The sequence below is a fragment of the Centruroides vittatus genome, unplaced genomic scaffold (genome assembly GCF_030686945.1).
Source record: "Centruroides vittatus isolate TY-2023 unplaced genomic scaffold, ASM3068694v2 contig_425, whole genome shotgun sequence".
NCBI classification, from domain to species: Eukaryota; Metazoa; Arthropoda; class Arachnida; order Scorpiones; family Buthidae; genus Centruroides; species Centruroides vittatus.
In genome coordinates, this window is record NW_027122231.1 from 1527593 (window position 1) to 1549679 (window position 22087).

Sequence of the window (22087 nt, forward strand, 5' to 3'; positions counted from 1 at the left end):
GGTGAAAGAATTTTTGAAGTCGGATGAGTAGTTTCGGAGATTACCTGTTACATACAAACTTACAAACATTTCCTCTTTATTAGTATAGAAGATGTATAGAGTACATATCCCGGCCCCGCTTTAGGCATTATCAGGAATTACATTTTTTAAAATTATGACATTAATTAATAGTAAGTAGAATTATTGTTTACAATTATTTGTAAATATATGAAAGAAAAGAGAATATAATAATAGTATGCAAACAATAGTATTTTTGTAAATTATAGGTAGAACAACAATATTTGTAAATTATAATAAATAATATAACTAAACAGAACAAACAAAAGAAAATAAAGAATAAACATCGAGTTGCAGACCAAGTCCGTTCATGACCGTTCATTTTTTTTTTCTTTGGACGTGATGGTGTAACGCGTCTTGCAAATGTCAATTATTTTGATTATTTTGGTTGTTCTAACAATAGTTGTATCTTTTCAACTATCTCGTTTCACATCTTTGGTAAGGACTTTGACAAAGAATTTTTTGACAAGAAAGACAAAGGAATCTTTGAAATAACCCATTTAATTTCACCGAAAATGCATCGTGGACGACTTCGTGGTCGTGGCCGAGATTGGCGAAGTTTAACAATCGCGCTCGAAACCTGCGATACGAAATAAAATTGGAGAATGAGAACGAGACCCGCCTTGTGTGTCAAAGTGATCCCGCTTAGTATAGTGAGTCTCTGAGACAGTCTTGTCCTAAATATGGGTTTGCCGTTTTACTTGTTTATAACTACTACTAATATGCATATTACTGTTCTTTTTAGTTTTCTAAAAATCATCTCTTAGGGATATACAGTAGTACGTTTTGCAATCAAGCCCCTCAATTGTTTTGCAACAAAAAAATATTAAATAAAAAATAACGTACAGGTATTTACTCGAATATAAGCCGATCTCGCATATAGGACGAGGTGTGACTTAATAAATCTAATTTTCTTTATTTTGATCTTTAAATACAATTCTAATTTTATTTCGTTTAATCACAAGTACAATATCAGATGAACGTAAATGCACACATTGTCCCGCAAAAATTACTGGCATTTTAAAAACTTTATGGAAAAACCTTGTAAAATAATCTGTTAATGTAAAGCTGGATAATCGGGAACCTTTTTTTTGCCAATTCTTAACAGTCGAATCTATCAATTACACTTCACTTACGAGTTTCTCCGAATTCTGAATAATCATCTGTTTTCACGTGGGAATGGATTAAAACTTATATCGGGCTCCCGTGTGATTTTGGAATTTCAATCTGGAATTCAATTCAAAAGCTTTGCGTTTCTTATTGCTATTCATCTTTACTCCTGAAAATACACAAGGACGATTCAAACGTTGTTGTTGTTAAGTTATGGCAACGCAACACTTAAGCGATCTGCCTAGGGGGATGCCTTCCGCGAGGACTTTTAAGGGAAACTGGAACCTATTTAGGAGTTACAGACGAGGGAAAAACTCGGAAAATTCCACGTGGCCAGCTGTCCGAGCGAAGAGCGAACCCACGACCGAACTCCCAGTATTCAGAGTACGAAGACTGGTTGGCCACTGGTGGGCGCCACGATTTAAAGAACCTAGATAAAATACTTTTTTTAAAATACAAGATAGTAAGCATCCGATTAAAAAATGTGAATAAACTGTTCACAAAAATTCTTTGCAAAATCGCAGAGAATCTTTTGCTCGCGCGTAGCCTATAGGACGACCTAGGAATTTGATGCTGTGATAAATGAATAAAAATTCGTCTTTATGCGAGTAAATACAATAATTAAAATATTTAAATTATATTATCTATATCTAAAAAATAAAATAAATTGCTTTTAAGAAATTGGAATAATACATTTACTCGTGAAGGTTACCGATGCAGTTTCGATCACGTGAGTGTAATACATAACTAAAATCAATCGTTTGCGTAACATCTTATTCAGAAAAATTTTCTCTTTAAATGTACCTGCATTTGTCATATATTTAGCGAAATATTTTGCAATAGAACCGCGTAACTGCATCCTGATCTAACATTTTTCGTATTTACATGAGATCATTCGACAGATAAGAGTAAAACATGTATTCAGGTGATACGAAACGTAGTTTGTGCATCGTTTGCTTTTTACGACCAGTCCTCTGGTCGTTAGAAATATTGGGGATTAAAATGGCGTATTGCGATTGTGAGAAGAACGCCAAAAAATGCAAATTTTTGTCAAAGTTATATCCTTTGTACCAAACAGCTATAGAGATATTTCAGTGGACTAACATAATACTTTCTATTCAAGAAGTAACAGACAATTTGGTATGTGTCGGATGGATCCAAATGTTTCCGAAAAATAAGATACTCATGAAAAGTACTGTAATTATATTTTATATTTTTCTATCTTTTCAATTCAGTTACTTTAAGAGGAAGAGACTTTATTTTCCTAGAAACAACAGTGGATACGAAGGAGAGGAAAAAATGGCTGATGACATTCAAATTCTTTTTATAGCTGTACTTACACTTTTATTTTTTTCAATACTTCCATTTGTTACTGTAATTGACTTATTTTTGTATCCTACTCTAAAGGAAATAACTAATTCCGAGTTGGAACTTGCATTCTGTAATCTGAATATCACATTAATGTGCATTTACGGAATTGGACAATTAGATTGTTTTGTACTTGTTATGGGTGCAGGTGCCATAATTATTTCTAAGAGGTTCACGCATTTATCTAATGCAGTCGATGAATTGAAAAAAGACGAAAGTTTTCTGAAGAATAAAATCGAAACCTTGATTGAAACTCATTGGGATTTATGGACTTATATACTAGAAATAAACTTAGTTTGTGAAATATACGCTCCTGCAGTATATTGTTGCGCAATATATCAGACAAGTTTCGTTTTCTGCGCAGTTGTTTTCTTTGGACTTGATGGTGTAATGCGTCTTGCAATGTCTATTACTTTGATTATTCTGGTTGTCGCAACAATGGTTCTAACTTTTCAACTATCTCGTTTCACGTCTTTGGTAAGTTAATTTTAAATCTATCGCGTGTTATTCAGTAAATATCTTTGGAAATTTTCTTGACAAATAAAGTTTATTCTTTTATCAATTATTGAAATTAAATTTTAATGATATTCATAACCTGTTATGAACAATGAATTTAAAAATTATTTTAATTTATAATTGATTTAACGTGATAAATGACTAAAAAGAAGTTTCTGTAAAAAAATGTTTACCTATATATTTTATACGTAAGTTTTTCCAATAAGTGTCTACAAATTTATCACAACTGAAGACTGAGATATACAAAACTCTTTCAAATATCAATGAAATCATTATGTAAAGCTGTTTTGTTTCAAATATTTGTTGCAATTTGTTTAATAACTTTATTCTTAACTTCACTGATCTTCTTCAATCATTTCTGAAAGACTTGACTCTCCATTTTTAAGAACATTTTTTGGAATAGCCAAGATTTTACTGTCGACAATTGACATCAGCTTCTCCGAAAAGTCTTTGCGCTGCCTTCGTAGTTGGGTTTATGACAATATCCCAGGATGAGAGAAAGTTTGCGATATTTTTTGGTCGCGTGTTCCCCTATCCATATTTACTCTATGTTAAAATGGTCTCGTTTAACGCTGTTTCGCTTAGTGCTTTGTCGTCTAGGAACGCATGCCCTGCGTTAAGCGAGGTCTTACTGTACTATTCATATGGATATTACTGTGAGGGGCGAATAGACGAAAATTTCATCTTAAATTTTAATCACTTTAAATTTCGCCGTAAATTTCAACCATTATTCCATCAAAAGGCAAGAGTTAAACCCATAAAAATTAATTCCCACGGACGTGTTTCCTTGTTGAAGAGATAACACATCCAGTGTAACACCCGAAACCTTCGATACAAACTTCAACTATTGAACGCCAGACACTCAACAACCCTCTCCTGAGCTCACGGACAAAACCCACGAGAAGGTGCAAATAAAAGGGTGGGGCGATGACAAACGCAGAGAGCCGTCATCAGTCTCCGATTCCAAAGGGGTGCAGATCCTTGAAAGTCGCCGCCAGTTCCGAGATCGCGTCTCTCGATCAATACCTGTGGATTTATCCTCCGCTATTATTACCTGTGCCTCTACTCTCGTCAAGTTCCTCCTTACGAATTACCTTCCAGACCGCCTGTAGGGCATCTGAACGAAGGACTGCCAAGAACCAAAAACCGAGAACTTTCTCCTGTTTGACCTATCCGGCGGCATCGTTGCAAGAGTCGTAACCAAGTATTTATTAACCCGCGATTCGTTCGTAAACTCTCTTTCTCCGATTGATCCAATTACGACCGGTTCCATGTATACTACTTAATTGTTACTTTTGTTAATATTAAATCATTATTACTAGTTAAAGGGGATCTCGAGTGAGTTACTTTCTCGTTTTTCTCGATTCACCTCTACTCCGAACTTAACCGCTCACCCGCGACCGCTCGCGTGACGTAATAATCTTCTGTCGCGATTTCCGAGTCCTGAGAGCCTCGGTGGTGTCCCATCCCGACGAGGGGTCAAGGAGACTACGACCCTCCGGTCACATTACTGTTCGTTTTAGTTTTATAAAAATCGTATATTATGAATATACAGTAATACGTTTTATAATCAAGCTCCTCAATTGTTTTGCAACAAGAAAAGAATCTTAAATAAAAAATAATTAAAATATTTAGATCAGATTATCTACATCTAAATATGAAATAAAGTGCTTTTAAGGAATTGGACTAATGCATTTACTAGTGAAGATTACCGATGCAGTTTCGATCACGTGAGTATAATACATAACTAAAATCAATCGTTTGCGTAACATCTTATTCAGAAAGATTTTCTCTTTAAATGTACCTGCATTTGTCATATATTTAGCGAAATATTTTGCAATAAAACCGCGTAAGTGCATCCTGATCTAACATTTTTCGTATTTACATGAGATCATTCGACAGATAAGAGTAAAACATGTATTCAGGTGATACGAAACGTAGTTTGTGCATCGTTTGCTTTTTACGACCAGTCCTCTGGTCGTTAGAAATATTGGGGATTAAAATGGCGTATTGCGATTGTGAGAAGAACGCCAAAAAATGCAAATTTTTGTCAAAGTTATATCCTTTGTACCAAACAGCTATAGAGATATCTCTGTGGACTAACATAATACTTTCTGCTCAAGAGATAACAGACAATTTGGTGTGTGTCGGATGGATCCGAATGTTTCCCAACAATCAGATACTCATAAAATGTATTTTGGCTACATTTGGTATTTTTTTAGCTTTTCAATTCAGTTTTTTTAAAAGGAAGAAGCTTTATTTTCCTAGAAATAACAGTGGATACGAAGGAGAAGAAAAAATGGCTGATGATATTCAAATTCTTTTTATAGCTGTACTTACACTTTTATTTTTTTCAATACTTCCAGTTGTTACTGTAATTGACTTATTTCTGTATCCTGCTTTAAAGGATACAAGAAATTCCGAGTTGGAACTCGCATTCTGTAATCTGAATATCACATTAGCATGCATTTACGGAATTGGACAATTAGATTGTTTTGTACTTGTTATGGGTGCAGGTGCCATAATTATCTCTAAGAGGTTCAAGAATTTGTCTGATGCAGTCGATGAATTGAAAAAAGACGAAAGTTTTCTGAAGAATAAAATCGAAACCTTAATTGAAACTCATTGGGATTTATGGACTTATATACAAGAACTCAACTTAGTTTGTGAAATATACGCTCCTGCAGTATATTGTTGCGCAATATATCTGACAAGTTTCATTTTCTGCGCAGTTGTTTTCTTTGGACTTGATGGTGTAATGCGTCTTGCAATTTCTATTACTTTGATTATTCTGGTTGTCGCAACAATGGTTCTAACTTTTCAACTATCTCGTTTCACGTCTTTGGTAAGTTAATTTTAAACCTATCGTGTGTTACTCAGTAAATATCTTTAAACTTTATTTGTCAAGAAAATTTCCATTCTTTTATCAATTATTAAAATTAAATTTTAATGATACTCATAACTAGTGATGTAACGAATATTCGGTTACTACCCGGTATTCGGCCTATTCGGCCTATTTTTTCACTATTCGGCCGAATACCGAATACCTATAAACAGGAGTAAGAAATAACAAAAACACAGTAAATTAATCATTTTGGTAATTTTTATTAATGCTGAACATTAAACTATAATTATTAAAGTTAATAAGAAATAGCATCTAACTCGAGTATTAAATTATTTCATAATTAAATAATATTACAGCCTTTATCTAGTCAGATATCTTATGGCATTGATGGCGTGTAGGTTAGAATGTATCGGGCATTGATGTTACTGTTTAGTTAATTATGTTATATTCGTATTCGCGTATATTTTAATATTTTTACGATATTTTAAAATGATTTACAAAACGTTTTATTGAAACTTATCGTATTTAATGAAAGAATTATTTATCTATTTCTAGAAGACGAGTAACTAATATATAATTTATTTTAAATATAAAGGAAAGAATGAGCATTTCTCATTATATGCAAAAGATAACATTTGAAATCATGTTAATTTTAAAAATATTGACAAAAACAAGAGCAACAAAATATCACAAATAGAAACCCCCAATAATATATTTGAACTATTCCACAACTGGGGAGAAACTAGACCATATGTCCCCACTAAAGTATATCCTTAGAGTACTATTCAGTCTACAAATACGTAGTAAAAACAAAATTTTAGTGCTTAAAGAATTATAAGTTATTTTATTTGCAATCCATCTTTTTAAGTTATTACTTACATCTAAATACCAACAACTGCCGAATCATATTGGACTATACGGCTTTTACATAAATTATAAACCAATTTGGCACTAGTGATAGACGTTAGAGTCCATCTCATATTAACTTTAATAATTATAATTTAATTAATTAATTTAAATAATTTAGACCTACTGGAAGAAAAAATCGTAGTGACAGCGAGCCAAATAGAGCAGGGTGCGCGATCCTTGCCATAATGCAGTTTGCACGCCAACTTTCGTATGTGCATTAATCAAGCCGAATATTCGGCCATTCAGCCACGCTCCTGGCCGAATATTCGGTATTCGGCTGAGGCTGAATATACTATTCGTTACATCACTACTCATAACCTATTTATGAACAATGAATTTAAAAATTATTTTAATTTATAATTGATTTAACGTAATAAATGACTGAAAAGAAGTTTCCTACATAACTAATTAATAAGTGCCCAATATTCTATAAAAAAAATGTTTACCTATATATTTTATACGTAAGTTTTTCCAATAAGTGTCTACAAATTTATCACAACTGAAGACTGAGATATACAAAACTCTTTCAAATATCAATGAAATCATTATGTAAAGCTGTTTTGTTTCAAATATTTGTTGCAATTTGTTCAATAACTTTATTCTTAACTTCACTGATCTTCTTCAATCATTTCTGAAAGACTTGACTCTCCATTTTTAAGAACATTTTTTGGAATAGCCAAGATTTTACTGTCGACAATTGACATCAGCTTCTCCGAAAAGTCTTTGCGCTGCCTTCGTAGCTGGGTTTATGACAATATCCCAGGATGAGAGAAAGTTTGCGATATGTTCATAATTGTTTGTTGAATTCACTTTAACTTGAAAAATACACAGAACTAAAGATGGCTGAATATCACTTTACTCGATTGCGAATAAAAAATTGTGAAGTCCCAAAAACCGGTTAACATTAATTATTTATATTAGAAGATTGTTAAAACGAATGTAAAAAATCATCCATTGTTACAGGGGACAAAAGCCGATCAAAGATCGGATTAGACGCGTTAGTCATTTGAAACCGCGACGCATGAAAAAAAAAGGAGAATGATGTCGAAAGGCAAAAAGGGCCTAATGTAAAATAAAACGCGATTATTGTAAAAATTAATAATTGTAGACGAACGTCCTCTAGCAGAGATGGACTTTTGATAAGTCGCTCGTGTACGAAATTTAGATCAAACAAAATTTGAAAAAAGGGGAAAAGTTTTCAATAAAAAGGAACATCATATCAAAGCATTAAATTTCAAAAATGTCTCAGACTAGACAACAATGGGGAAAATATGAGCGCAAGTTTCAAAGTTCCATCAATTTTTTCCATCCTGAGTAAACGGAGAGTGTCAAGTAAATTCGTCGAGGCGGCTCTTACTCGTGACTAGAACAGGGGTCGTTTTTCGCTTGGAGACAAGCGAGGGACCAATCGAGAAGCGAGAAGGGAGAGACGTAGAGCCAATCAACATGAACAATTCGAAAAAGGGAGATCGAGATAATCGCAGAGCGAGGAAGAAGAGAAGTCTTCTTCCTTCTACGCGCGGAGAGGCCGGACAAAAACTGTGAATCTGCTTACGGCTAATACGCGCACAAAGACAATTTATTTTTCCTGCATCAGGCCGATCTGCTAATTAGTGCCAATAAGGACAGACCACCAGTGACCAGAGGCGAACATCTCCACCTGTTGCTGCCCCGGGGCCTACAGTAGAAGACGTCAGGAAAACGCCGGCGTGACTGAGACTTTTCGAAAAATTTTATCGTTCGAGAAGTCTGTGTTAGGTGTAAGTTCCTTTACGTCTAAATAAACGACTTTTGTGAGACACTTGTCGTCTGTGTCACCTCTCTCACACCCACACGCGAACGACCCTAGAAAATCCTGTCGCGGGATTAACGATTCCCCCCTAAAGGTCGGCGGACTTACAAAATTGATGTATTAGGCAGGCCCGAATGCCTGTCAGAAATGTCAGATGAGAAATGACTTGGAATAGTTTTTATAATCACTTTATCGGCTACGGCCGATATTTGTTGCTGTTGTAACACGAATCTGCATTCGAAGCTATTCGTAAGTTGTTTATAACCAATGGGAATGCAATCAAATTTTTAAAATATGGCGACCACGAAAAATACGACAACGTCGTGCAGACAGTTTGAAAGAATGATCAATTTTATGAAAAATTATAAATAATAAAGTTAGAAATAATTTTTATGGTTCTGGATCAAGAAGAATTGCAGAAAAATAGGACAGAATCATTTACAGGGCATTCAGTAAAAATCAGAACACCCAACATCTTATTAATAACTTGAAAGCTGTACGAGTTATCGCTGTGTGATAGTTATCATTTATTTCTTACGCACTAACGATATAATTTCTTATTTCTTATACGATTCTGAATAAAGTAGCAGGCTAATTATTCACAAATAAATGATTATTTAACGACCAATAATGATAAGAACAACTCAAAAATTTAATCCACTTATATACTATTTTAAACTTAATATTTAAATATGTTTAACTGGATATCTATGAACCCGTATTATCTAACTACGATACCTGTTATTGTTGCTATGACAATCAAAAATTGTCGTCTGCTCATAAACAAAGCGTTAATTCGGAAAGCGCAAAATGGCTAAAAGCGAGATACTTTCAGTGCCTGAAAAGGGTAAAATAAGTGTTACAAGTGAAGCTGGTGAATGAATAAATTCTACCACTAAAAAAACAGGAAGAACGATTTAAGTGATCAGGAATTATTTGACGTTAGGCGAGGAATATGCAGGTAAGAAGAGTACCGGAAAACATAAAAAAAACTCGTAAGAAACGAGCAATTTTAAGGTAAATTACGAATAGTACAAGCTATCTCAGAAATATTGCTGCAAAACCCGAATATGGAGTAAGCTTGGGGACGTAGTATACGCTTCCAATTGTATATAATTGCCAAAAGAAAGTCAAAACTAACGATTACAGCAAGCACAATGTTGCTAGACTGACTTGGACTAGAAATCACATGACCTGGAAGGAAGAGTGGAGGAATATAATATGGTCATTTAAGAAAAAATTCAATTAAGATGGGCTTGTTGGTTTCTATAGGCGTACTAATGGAATGATTTAAAAAAGGAGAGAAAAATCTACTTTCAACAACAAATAGGTGGAAGTTCAGAGATGGTTTGGGCTGACTTTAAAGAGAGAGAGGAAAAAAATAGTGCCTTTCCTAAAGAAAGGCATGGTGTTGAAGAATACATCCAGCTGCTAGAAATGCATTTACTTTCCTTTAGATATGTCACAGGATTTGAACTGTACGAAGAATGTGTCGGATTTCTGGTCAGATCAGTGTAGGTAAAATGGTAACACCAGAGAACTGAAGACTGCAATCATTAAGAAAACGAAAGAAATTCCTGAAGGTTTTCTTCAAAAGTTGAAGATGAATGGACAGCGTTTTCAAAGTAATCGTAAACAAACGAGGGCATTCTGGTTATTAGCTTTCATAAATAACCTCGGAAATATCATTATTATTTTGATACTAATAACTTAATTATAATATTAAGTTAAATCTTATAATTATTGAACAAATGAAGGAACTCGTTTCTTCAATAAAATTATTCTATTTTTTTATTTTAGAATTTTATACTTTGTATGCGAATGTGTAAACACTTAAAAATAAAACTTGAATTCTGATCTTTCCGTTAAACAAAAGTTGTTGCGTGGAAAGAGTTCGGGTTTTAAATATGGAATATAATTATAATAAAATATATCGAGTTATATTTTATATATAAATATATGAACGAATGAAGAAATCAGTTATTACTGTATAACATTTTCATAAAATTTGAATATCTGAGGATCTATTAAACTTTTATTCAAGTGCACTCTACACTAAAGTATGTCACGATATTTTATTAAATTTTATAGAATAAAATTTTGTGCTTTATTTTTGATTAATATCTCACTTGAATTTGATTTTTCATTTTCTTCTTAACCAGAATTGTAAAATAGTGTTATATTAATAATTACAACTTCTAATATTCTTATTAATAGAAGTATTAATATGGTAATTTGTAACTACTTTTAATCCCGAACAGCTCTATTAATCTTTGAGATTATTTTAAAAGAATAAAACTTGAAGAACAAATTCCAACTTACAAATATCAGGTAATGTCATTTTGTGAAATTGAATAAAATGCTTGTATTTTCTGTTTAAAAGAATTATATTCACGAAATAATTTTTTTGGTGAAATTGTTTGGTGGACTTCAAGGGGTGTTGTTTATCACGAGTACTTGTACTTTGATGAAACTCTTACCGCAGATTTGTACAGTGAGCAGCTGCAAAGAGTATGTGACAAATTACAGCGAAAACAATTATCTTTGACAAATCGTCGAAGTGTTTTTGATTTTAGAAGAGTATTTACACATTGCAAAAATACAAGGAAAAAACACAATGCAATTGAGATGGAGGCTGTCACCTCGTCCTTCCTATTGTGTTTACTTATCTCCGTCGAATTATCACATCTTTTTTAGATCTTTTGATAATCATGTGCGTAGAGAATAATTTACAAATCACTCAGCCATAAAAAAGTAAGAAGTTCAATTTTTAATGCTAAAAATGGTACAGATATACCTCGAGTTACGTCGTTCTCGATTATACGTCGTTTGTCAAAAAAGTATACGGAAAAATAAAAATCAAGTTTAAGTCATTTTATTCGACTTTACATTTGTCCGCCACAAATATTGAAGTCGTAATATCACTAGAAAAGCGTTAAAAGCACATAAAATCATATTAAAATATGTACATTTACAGTAAATGTTAATATAATCATCATAAATCCTAGAGAACGAAACTCGAAAACATCTGTGTTTCTGTGTTGTCGTCTTATTTAGCGGTCTTTAAGTGCTCATTATTGGCGTTTTCCATGGTAGTTTCAATGTCTACCATTTGGCGTCGTTGTCAGCGCCACTCGATATTGGTAAATTTAATATAAATTAGTTTAGTTTATTTTCTACTATTACAAAATAATTTTAATAACTATATTTGTTATTTAACCTTAAAAAATAATCTTATTTTATAATGTCTTAGAGAAACCACATTGACAAATAAAGAGTCCGCGACAGGGCCGGATTATCGAATAGGCAAAGTAGACAAATGTCTAGGGCCTGTAATTCGGAGGGGCCCGGCTTCAGTGCAGAAGATTTCTGTTTCAAAACGAGTTAAAATTATTCAAGAAATTCGATAGGACAGAAAAGGCTGTATTTAAAAATTCCTGCTAAGCTCCGCCCGACTAGCCATTACCTAGAAAAAAAAAAGTCAACAGCAACCCGTGCGTCAGAAGTAATGTACTGTACGCTACGAAATCTCTCGCACCATCTAGGAATAATCCTGATATATGGTTATGATTTGTTTTTTAAATCTAAACTTATACGTCGCGACATCGCATATTCGATATAGCGTTCAAGTTGCTCGAGTGCGAGGATATTACAATTGAATAGTGTTTTATAAAAGAGTTAAAATAGGTGACACTACGGAGTGACTTGGGGTGACACTACGATATCCGCACCGGGTGTCACCCATGCTAGCTACGCTAATGTCACGTTATATAAGATTTGTTTAGAAGCAACTTATTTAAATGGAGCCCCAATTTAAATTTTGTCTAGGGCCCGCTAGAGGCTTAATCCGGCGCTGGTCCGCAATGAACTGTAAACATCACCAAATTGTAAACATGTACATTTACAAGTACGTACTGTACGTATATAGATACACATGTATTCGTAAATTCAGATTACTTTTTTCTGTACTATATTAAAAACTAAAATTTATTTGTTTGTAAGCTTAAAATAGATTCTTATTAACCATATATTATTAAAATGCATTTATAAATAAAATACAGAACTGGGAATGGTAATTTGTGGTTTAGCTAGTACATGTAAATTCGGAGACAAATTCGACTTACGTCGCTTCTCCTGGAACCAATTACAGACGTAAGACGAGGTATACCTGTATTTTCAAACTGCTTCCCCTTTAGAAAGTATAATTGAATATGAAGGTAAATATTTTGATAAATAAAATTATTTTAAACAAAAAGTACAAGCACTTTTATTCGCATTCTAAAAAATGACATTATGTATTTGGTTACTTGATATTAATTTTATATATCCTAATTTTCCTGTAAATACAATTCGGAAGAACAGATTTATATGTTAAAAAATGTAAAGCTTGAATACGAAAGAAGATTTCTTAAAATTGTGTCCATGGCGCTAAATGAAAACAAATCGCATAGAATAAAAATAAAGTGTCTTTTCGTAATTTATGTTAAATCAGAATCATGTAAAAAAAATAAGATGTATTACTCATTTTGTTCATACTGTATTTAAACTTAGTGAGTATATCAAACATATTCGTAATATAAATGTAATATAAAATAATATTGTAATTGATTCATCAATTACGATGTGTTTTATAAAAGTTTACAATTTTTGTTCATGATAATTATTTTAATTTTCCAAGATGTACGGAAAGTTTATTGACATCTATAGATTGAGTTCAGCTGATTTACCGTTAGAGACCAAAATGAAGGTAAGAGAAATACATTTAATTTTTTTTATCGGCCTATAAATTTAATATTATTAAACATTTTTTGTTTAAAAGATGCTGAACTTTATGAAAAGATACGGTAAAACCCCATTTGGAGTAAGCATCGGAGGATTCTTTTATGTTAAGAAAAACTTCTTCATTCGAGTAAGTTCGTTCACTGTATTCGTTTGACTTTATTAATGTTGTAAAAACATCATTTATAACTGCGCGTGCAGTATACGAATCTATTTTATTCGGAGAATTGCAGTAAATAAGTAACTCTCTTTAGGTATATATGTTATGGACCAAGTGATTAATAGGGCATTGTTTATAATGCCCAGAATGAATAATGAGTAAAATGGGCGCGCAGTCTGATAAATATTGATTAATTTATTAAATTGACCAGACATTATAAATACAGCTACATTCCCTTTGGGCAATTTGATTAAAAGTACTCCACTTTTTTCATTAGGAATAGTAATGTTCAAAATAACCACTCAGTCGGTTTAACGAAACACAAAGTTTATATTTACAATATAAATGTACAAAATACTACAAATTAAAGTCCCAATTAAATATGCACAAACACTAATCCAACGACAACCGACTATTCCCGTACAAATTCGTCGAAAGAACTCCTTACGATCAAACAGACTTGTAATTAACAAAACCTCCGAGTCAGAAACAAGTTCGTACTAAAACACTGGAGTCACTTTCCCCAGATTTCCGTGGCGTCCAACGAGAGAGTTAGTTAGCACTTCGATAACGACGATCCTAATCCGATCCGCTCCGATCTTCCCGATACGAGCTCAGCCGATCCCGATACGAACTCACGATACGAGCAGTGTTGCCGTTTTGAAATTTCAAAATGTACTGAATCTCCTTCAAAAAATGTACTATTTTCCTTCAAAATGTACTATTTCTATGGTTGGTTGCTTTTGATATTAATATACCATCATACTAAGTTTTTGTGCTTATTTCAAATTCATATTCATAAATACTTTAAGTGAATATATATATATATATAGGTTATATATAGGCACGTAAACAAAGTATTCATGAAAAAATATATATATGTATACTTTCAATCTGCCACATAGGCACTTCATTAAATTAAATAAAAGAATAGTAAGACAAAACTTTCTTTAATAAAATTAGCAAAATCAATTCTACAAGTATAAAAAATTGCAAATCTTATCTTACAAGTTGAACAGATGTATTATGTCGTCTACATCTTCATTCTCTTCTGTTTCGGTATCGTGGATAGCTATTGGGTGAGTTTCTTTAAGTTCTGGGATCCAATCGTAACATTTTCGGTTTTGGGTTTTTAATAACTCTTTTGATAGCAGAAAAGCATTACAAGTGTCAACCTGAAGTCTATTGCGAATCTTTGTCTTAATTAAATTAAGTTGTGAGAAGACTCTTTCCACACAAGCACTAGAGTGGGGAAGACTCAACAAACTTGTTGAAAGCTTTCCAAGTATTGGAAACATCACGTCGCCATTGTCATCTTTAATTTTATTTACTTCATACCAGAAAGTTTCTAGGTTTTCAACTGCACAACTGGTTAACTTATCACGAATTTCAGGCAGCAGTTGCCATTCTGTGTTCAGCTCTTCATACTCATGTTCAGGCACAATATTAGGAAAATGTGTTACCAGGTTTACAACTGACCTAACATTTCCAGACAAAGCAATTTTTGGCTCCAACTTTGTTATTTCCTGCAAGATCAAATCATCAAAAGGAAATTTCTTTTTAATTTCTGCACTTAAAACAATATAGAAAGACTGAATGCTTGAGAGAAATAGCTTCATGTCTTTTTCAGGGAATTTATTCTTTGCAATCTGAACTTCGCACATTGCACCAAGATATATTGTTTCTATTCGTTGAAAATGTCGTGAATTTTGAGTGTCTATCTTGTTCAGCGGTATTGAATCCACATAATCTTTTTTCAGATAGTTGTGCAAAATTGTTTTAAACAGAGAAGATATGTTTGGCAGAAGTGATGTAATACGTGGCCTCTCGCTTTGAAAATTAAGGTTCATTTTGTTGATGAGTTCCAAAATGTAAGATAAAAAATGTAAATACAACTTATTAAAGGGATTCTGTAAATCTTTCAGTAACAACTGTGCTGTATGTATGTTATCTTCCACAGCAGCTGCTGTAAAATAAAGAGTGAGTGCATTCCATTGTTCTAAGGTTCTATTGACTACTGCCTGCCAGGATAGCCATCTTGTCTGAGATAAACGTAACAATCGATGTGGTTGGCCATCTACAAATTTTTGAAATTCACTAAGTTCATTGATCCTCTTGGAGCTATGAGCAAAGTAAGCATATATATTTCTAACCAAGTCTTCAATTGTCCGTGGAAGTTTGTTGCAAGCCTGCGACACACATAAGCTAAAAGAATGGCATACACATCCAAGAACAAAAATATTCGGATTGTCCTTTTTAATTAACGCTTTCACACCACCAGATTCACCCATCATCACAGAGGCATTATCCGCACCAAATCCAATCATATTTTGTGCAGGAATATTTAAATTTATCAAAAGTTCCATCATTGAATGATAGATAGCTTCAGCAGTTGCTTGCTGAACTTGCAACAGTCCCATAAAGCGATCCCTTGCTTTTCCAGAAGAGTTATCAAAATACCTAGCAATCACTGCCAAGCATTTGGTGGAGGAGATATCAGTCGTTTCATCAATAATTAAGGAAAATTTCACATTTTGTAACACTGAAGTCATTTCTTCGCAGCTTTTCGCAGATAATTTTTCTTTAATGAGTTCTGTTGTTTTCGTTCGGGCTACTTTTAGGTCTTTGGCAATATTTGAATCATGGCATACGGACTGGATAAGTTTAGGAAGGTGATCCATAATCTTTATTGGAAGATTATGCTCTACACAAAACATAGCTAATTTCAGCTCAGCTTCTAATTTTTCTTGTTGGTTTGATTTTCTTTGAAAAGCTTCTAGTAGGCCTCGTGATTTTACTGTTTCAAGGCTCTTCATTGCTTGTTTGTGTTTTGTATTGGTGGCATGTCGTCGAAGGTGACAAACATTTCCAGATATGGTTTTTTGGCATACTGCACAAAATGCTTTATTTGGGTATACTGTAGATCGTCTTAGCCAAGTCTTAAATTCTCCCATTTGTAGCCACTTGTCACAAAAATTTTGAGGATAATTTTTTCCTTTCTTCTCAGATTTATCATCCTTTTTCACAACACCACCATTCGATCCTGCTTCGTTTTCACTACCAGATTCAATACAAGTTGAGTCTAATTCAGCTTCTTCAACTTCCGATTCAGAAGAATACAAATTAGTCATTTCCTGAGTTAACGATTTAGATAATGTTGATTTCTCAATGTGCCTGCGTTTCTTAACTGGAGAACTAGTACTTTTAGAAGCTGAAGTTATATCCCTCATATTTGTGGAAATGGCGGAAACAGCAGTTGCAGAAACATTGTTCGAAGAAAGCACTGCAGGATTAACGGGAATTTGAGTAGGCTTAACGGTTATTGGATGTAAGTTCTTCTGTGCTGCACCAATGTAGCCTATTTTTTGGTTGCGCTTGATGTATCTAAATTAGAAATTAGACAAAACATTGCACTATATTGTAATAATGTTTAGTCGGAAATTATTTAATGTACGTGAAAACATAAATAAAAAGCAAATCGATATATTTGCTCACAAATATTTTTAAAAAAAATTTAAAAAGCATTAATATGAGTGCTTTTTTAACAGTTTTTTAATGATCGAAATTCTTTAAATCTTCGTGAGATCGAAATCAAATGCTCTGTTATTGAAATACAAATATAATCAAGGTGTGACTTGAAAAAGCTAATATTTAAATATAAAATAAAATATTTCATAAAATTTTTTAATGAAAATATGTTGTATGGTTTTTTTAACACAAGCATTAAAGCTAATTTTTTAAAAATACAATAGTGATGGATAAAAAAATTATAAACTAAATATGCGTGGACAGATTCAAATTAACAAAAGTTAATTCGGTTAAATTTCAGATATGTATACTGTCATGGCCGCACAGCGGGGACCTACGTTCAAACCTAACCTAACCTATTCTAATAAATTAACAAATTATTACTAATTTATTAGAATAGGTTAGGTTAGGTTAGAACGTGGGTCCTCGGGCCCGAGAAAATTAAAAATTTGCATTTCTAATCGCAAATACTATCGAGATTCCGGAAGGGCAGCCATAACAGTATACGTATCTGAAATTTAACCGTTATTTCTTCTACCAAAATTACTAAAACTGAAGTTCATAATTTAAGAATTAAATTATAATGGTAGAAAATAATATAAAAGTATTTATATTATTTATACTCGTACAATTTCAAAACTATTTTCTATAATAATTCGACTCTGACTTAACGGCTATTTTGATATTATTGACGACAAAAGTTTAAAATCGTTGATTTCCTTACCTGTCCATTATTTTTGTTTGACGGATTTGAATTGTTTGGATCACGTGACACTATCTATGTTGTTGACGTCACCGACATAAGCCATGTGTATGTTGTGATTGGATAATTCAAATTAACAAGTAGTGACACTAGTGAGACTTTATTGAACTAATTTTTTCGGATTCTTTCGTTAATTAAGGCATGAAATATTATTTTGTACCATAAATGGTACTAAAATATTATAATGTACTCAAAATGTACTAAAAATCTAAGTGTACTTTCAATGCTCTCGAAAACGCAAAATGTACCAGAAAAGTACAAATGTACTAGGAACGGCAACACTGGATACGAGCTCCCGTTCCCGCCGAAACTACGGCTTAAATAGTCCCAACGTTCGAATCGTCCGCCAATCAAATTTGAATTCTTCCACAACGGCCGCCAACGGTCATTTCCCACCGGCCAATCGTCCGTCTGTCGTCGATTTGAAACACAACGGATCTTCTAACGGTCGTTTCTAACGGCCGATCCCAACGGCTTTTCCGTTATGAAAGTTCGTTATAATAAACCAGGGCGGAAATCGCTCGCCTAGCGATTCCAAACCCTACAAAAATTATTTTAAATTGTTTAAAAACAACTGCAATCTTTTAAAAGTAAGCATTATTAACTATATTAATTAAACTCATGTTAACGAAGAGTATTATAATAAAAATAATCTTTATTCATAGTAAGGAGACCTTGTTACAGGGGGGAATTGGTTAATGTACAAGGAAAAAAAAAAACATTAAGTACAAACATTAAGTTAGTTGCATGAATATCGATAAATAGACAATATAAACATATAATCATTTCGTACAGTGGACATTCAATTCGTTAATAATATGAGTAAAAAAATTAACAATTTTATACATATTCATGTTAGTTAGATTGCCCAGTGGGGATCTATAATTTAGTTCATTATTTGTAGAAAATAGGACTGGTGTTTGGAATTTTTGTTGATAATTTTTCAAAGCAGTACAATCTCTGAGAAGGTGAAGTGCAGGATAAAAATTAGAGTTACGCCAATAACATGATCTTGAAAAGTCAATATATGAATTGTTTACAATTAAGGAGTGATGGTTGAGTCTCAGTTGAAGTAATAAACGTTTAATATTTAAAGTTGTATCCATTGTGATAATTTAACGAAGAGTATTATTAACAAATTTTTACTTCAATCAAAATATGAAGTTTAAAGGAAACTTCTGGAATTTTATTTTTGGTATAAATTACATAAAAAATTTAATGTTTTTAGTTTATTTGTTTGAGCAATTAAGATTTTGATGACATTTGAAATTAATTATTTTTCTTTGTAGCAATTGCATCTATTAGATTTGCAACCAATTTTGCAGCAGCATCGACTATAGCCTTGGCCTACAGAAATTGATGACATTCTTGCACATTCTCTGAGCGAAATTTTTACACCCGGTAATCTCAAATGGGTATAGTTTTCTTTACACACAGTAAATTGGTTTCTGGAATATAATAGATTTAATATGCCATGTTTGATGCCAGTCTGTAAAGGTTTTTATTTTCAATCGCAACAACGACACCTAAAATATTGTTTCCATCACTGAGGCTCGATCTTGTCCGGTAGACGAATCCTTACTGTATCATCATTAGCTTGCTGGGCATTTCGAATTCGATGCATCAATCATTTTTGTGCTTCCTTTTTAAGATTAGACAAAGCCTTTTTTTCTCGTTTTAAACACACTTCTTATTTTTTCTTGTATTTTTGGATCAACTGTTTGGATTTTTTCTTCGTCATCCACCGACTCCAATAATAATAACACCCTAGGTTTTGGAAACCAGCATGATTAGATCCTTTTCATGTGAAGACAATGTAGATCTTTGAAGTTGATCAGTTATATTGCTATATGAGGGTTATATTATCAAATAATCTTTTATAATGTTTTTTTTGGACCGTACAGTACTTCATCCTTCTGAGTTGGCGCAACTTTGATTTACTTTGTCGTTAGTTTTAAAAAGTCTCTAGTTCTTTCTCTCGTCAAGATTCGTTGGGTATAAAATGTTTTAGTCCAACTTTTAACTTTGTTCCAAACATGGTCTCATAGGGACTGAAGTTTATACTAGTGTGATGCGCTCGATTTTTCATCAGTTGTAGAAACGTATCTTAATGTTTTCGACCATTTGTTAGTGTTGTTAGTCAGGTTTCAACCAAGAACTAAGCATATTTTCTACGTCTTGATTACATTTTTCTATGGAACTCTGATTTTGTGAGTGCCGGACGGCCGAGCGATCGAGGTGACAGCTTACCGCTCCTGGGAGTCCCGGGATCGAATCCAGACAGGTCGAAACATCTCCAGGAATTTTCCGGAGTGGTCCATACGGATATGTCAAGCCCTGTCCCTTACCACCCGACCGTCCCATTGTGGGCCTGACGGAACCCATAATGGGCTTGCTTAATAAAAGGCTCACTTAGCGTCCACAGGGCAGAAAGAGTTTAAAAAAACTTTGTGAATGACTCAGCTTTTCATTCACAATTTCTCAGGTCACATACTACACATTACTTTGCTGGCATTATTGGCGATTTTCTGCCGTTATGGCTTTGTAGAATACTGATTGCACCAAAGTTGTAAAAAACGTCTAAAAGAGCATACACTATATCTTCAGCATTTTTGGTATTTAACATTTGTAGTTAAATGAATTTAGTCAGATGATCTTGGTACACGAGTATAAATTTATATTGCTCATCGGCTTATGACTGCATATCCATAAGGTCGGCCTGATATCTCGAGTTTATTTCGTTACTTAAAGATTATTTAACTACCAAGCTTTTCTTAGGAACATCCTGTTTTTCTGACAGATTTCATATAAGTTCAAATAATTTATCTTCATCTTTCCTTGTAATATTTATATATTTCGTTATTTCGTACTTAATTCTTTTTCCATGCGGTTTCAATCGCTGTGGCTAATAGCGATACGGGCATCATGCAATGTGTGAAATATTTCTTCAGTGTCAGAACGTAACATTTAATCGCACTACCTTCTTCTACAAACACAATTAATTTTCTACTTCTCCGATAGATACAGTGTAATGTCTATGTAAACGCTGATATTCTTCTGGTAACATAGAAGTCACTTTCATTTTTGACTCTCACTTTTGATTGACAAATATGCTGATTTTTTTTTTAATTTGACTGTCCTGGTCTTTTTTCTGCTATTAACTTGCTTAATCTGTTGTTTAAGCGATTATTCATATCACTTAATTAATGTTTGCTCCATAAGCCTAATCGTTACCTTTTTCAATGAAGAAATCACTATTTTAAGAGGCAAACGAAAATTTAAAATGTCGCACAACAGCTAATGGTCGCATGAATTTTAAATTCGATACAAACTGCAACGCAGGGGCGAGTGTGATTGGGTTGCGTATGTTGTATAATCACATCTCAATGTATTATTAGAATTTGTCTGACAAGATGGTAGCATCATTCATAATGATTGGTCAATCTCATAAATTATGTTAAAAAACCTGAAATTTATTACCGTGCCCGATTTTGTCATTATTCACAATGACCGGGCATTAATCATACTGGCCGTATTAATCACTTAGTTCATAACGTACATAATAATTTTCTAAATATTGTTTTACAGTTTCTGAGTGCCTTATATTCAGCGTTGTCTGTGTTGACAGAACTTTTAATTGCAAAGAAACCACCTTCTTGTAAAGTTGAGATTACAGATCTCATTCAATAAAGCTATCGAATGAAATTGCTTCACAGGCTGAAGAAAGTTTGAATAACAGCAGACTTGTTCAAGGAAATGAGATATTTTTGTGTTCGAAAAAGGAAGTCGATTGTGTGAATGATTGAATTATCACAACAATTTGAAATCACGAGAAAGTCAAAGAAAATACTCGTTACGAAACTTCAAGATTTGACTTTCGACTGTTTCGTAGAAAGTTACGACATCTTCTCGACAATAAATTTAAGCCTCAGTAAATTTATAAAATATATTAAAGTTTAGTTTTTATGTTATTATTATTATTATTATTTATTAATTTCTTCTGTAGTAATAATTATGAATTTGTTGTTTATTGTATATTAAAAATATTAGACTACTTACGGGTTAATTAACAGACACTTTGTGGCCGGATGGCCGAGCGGTCAAGGTGGCAGCCTACCGCTCTGGGGGGACCCGGGATCGAATTCGAACGGGTCGAGAAATCCCCAGGAATTTTTCACGGAGTGGTTCGTTCGAATATGGCGGGTCCCGTCCCTCACAACCCATTGTGGGCCTGGCCGAACCCATAATGGGCCTACTAAA

The 22087-nt window shown here is 33.2% G+C and overlaps 1 long non-coding RNA gene across 1 annotated transcript; it reads left to right on the forward strand.

Moving 5' to 3' along the window:
- The first annotated feature begins 443 nt into the window (after positions 1 to 443).
- On the forward strand, positions 444 to 21479 carry LOC136976816 (uncharacterized). The gene is made up of 4 exons (XR_010880988.1): positions 444 to 495; positions 13276 to 13344; positions 13417 to 13506; positions 21416 to 21479. It is a non-coding gene; the product is annotated as an uncharacterized lncRNA (long non-coding RNA).
- Positions 21480 to 22087: the final 608 nt, after the last annotated feature.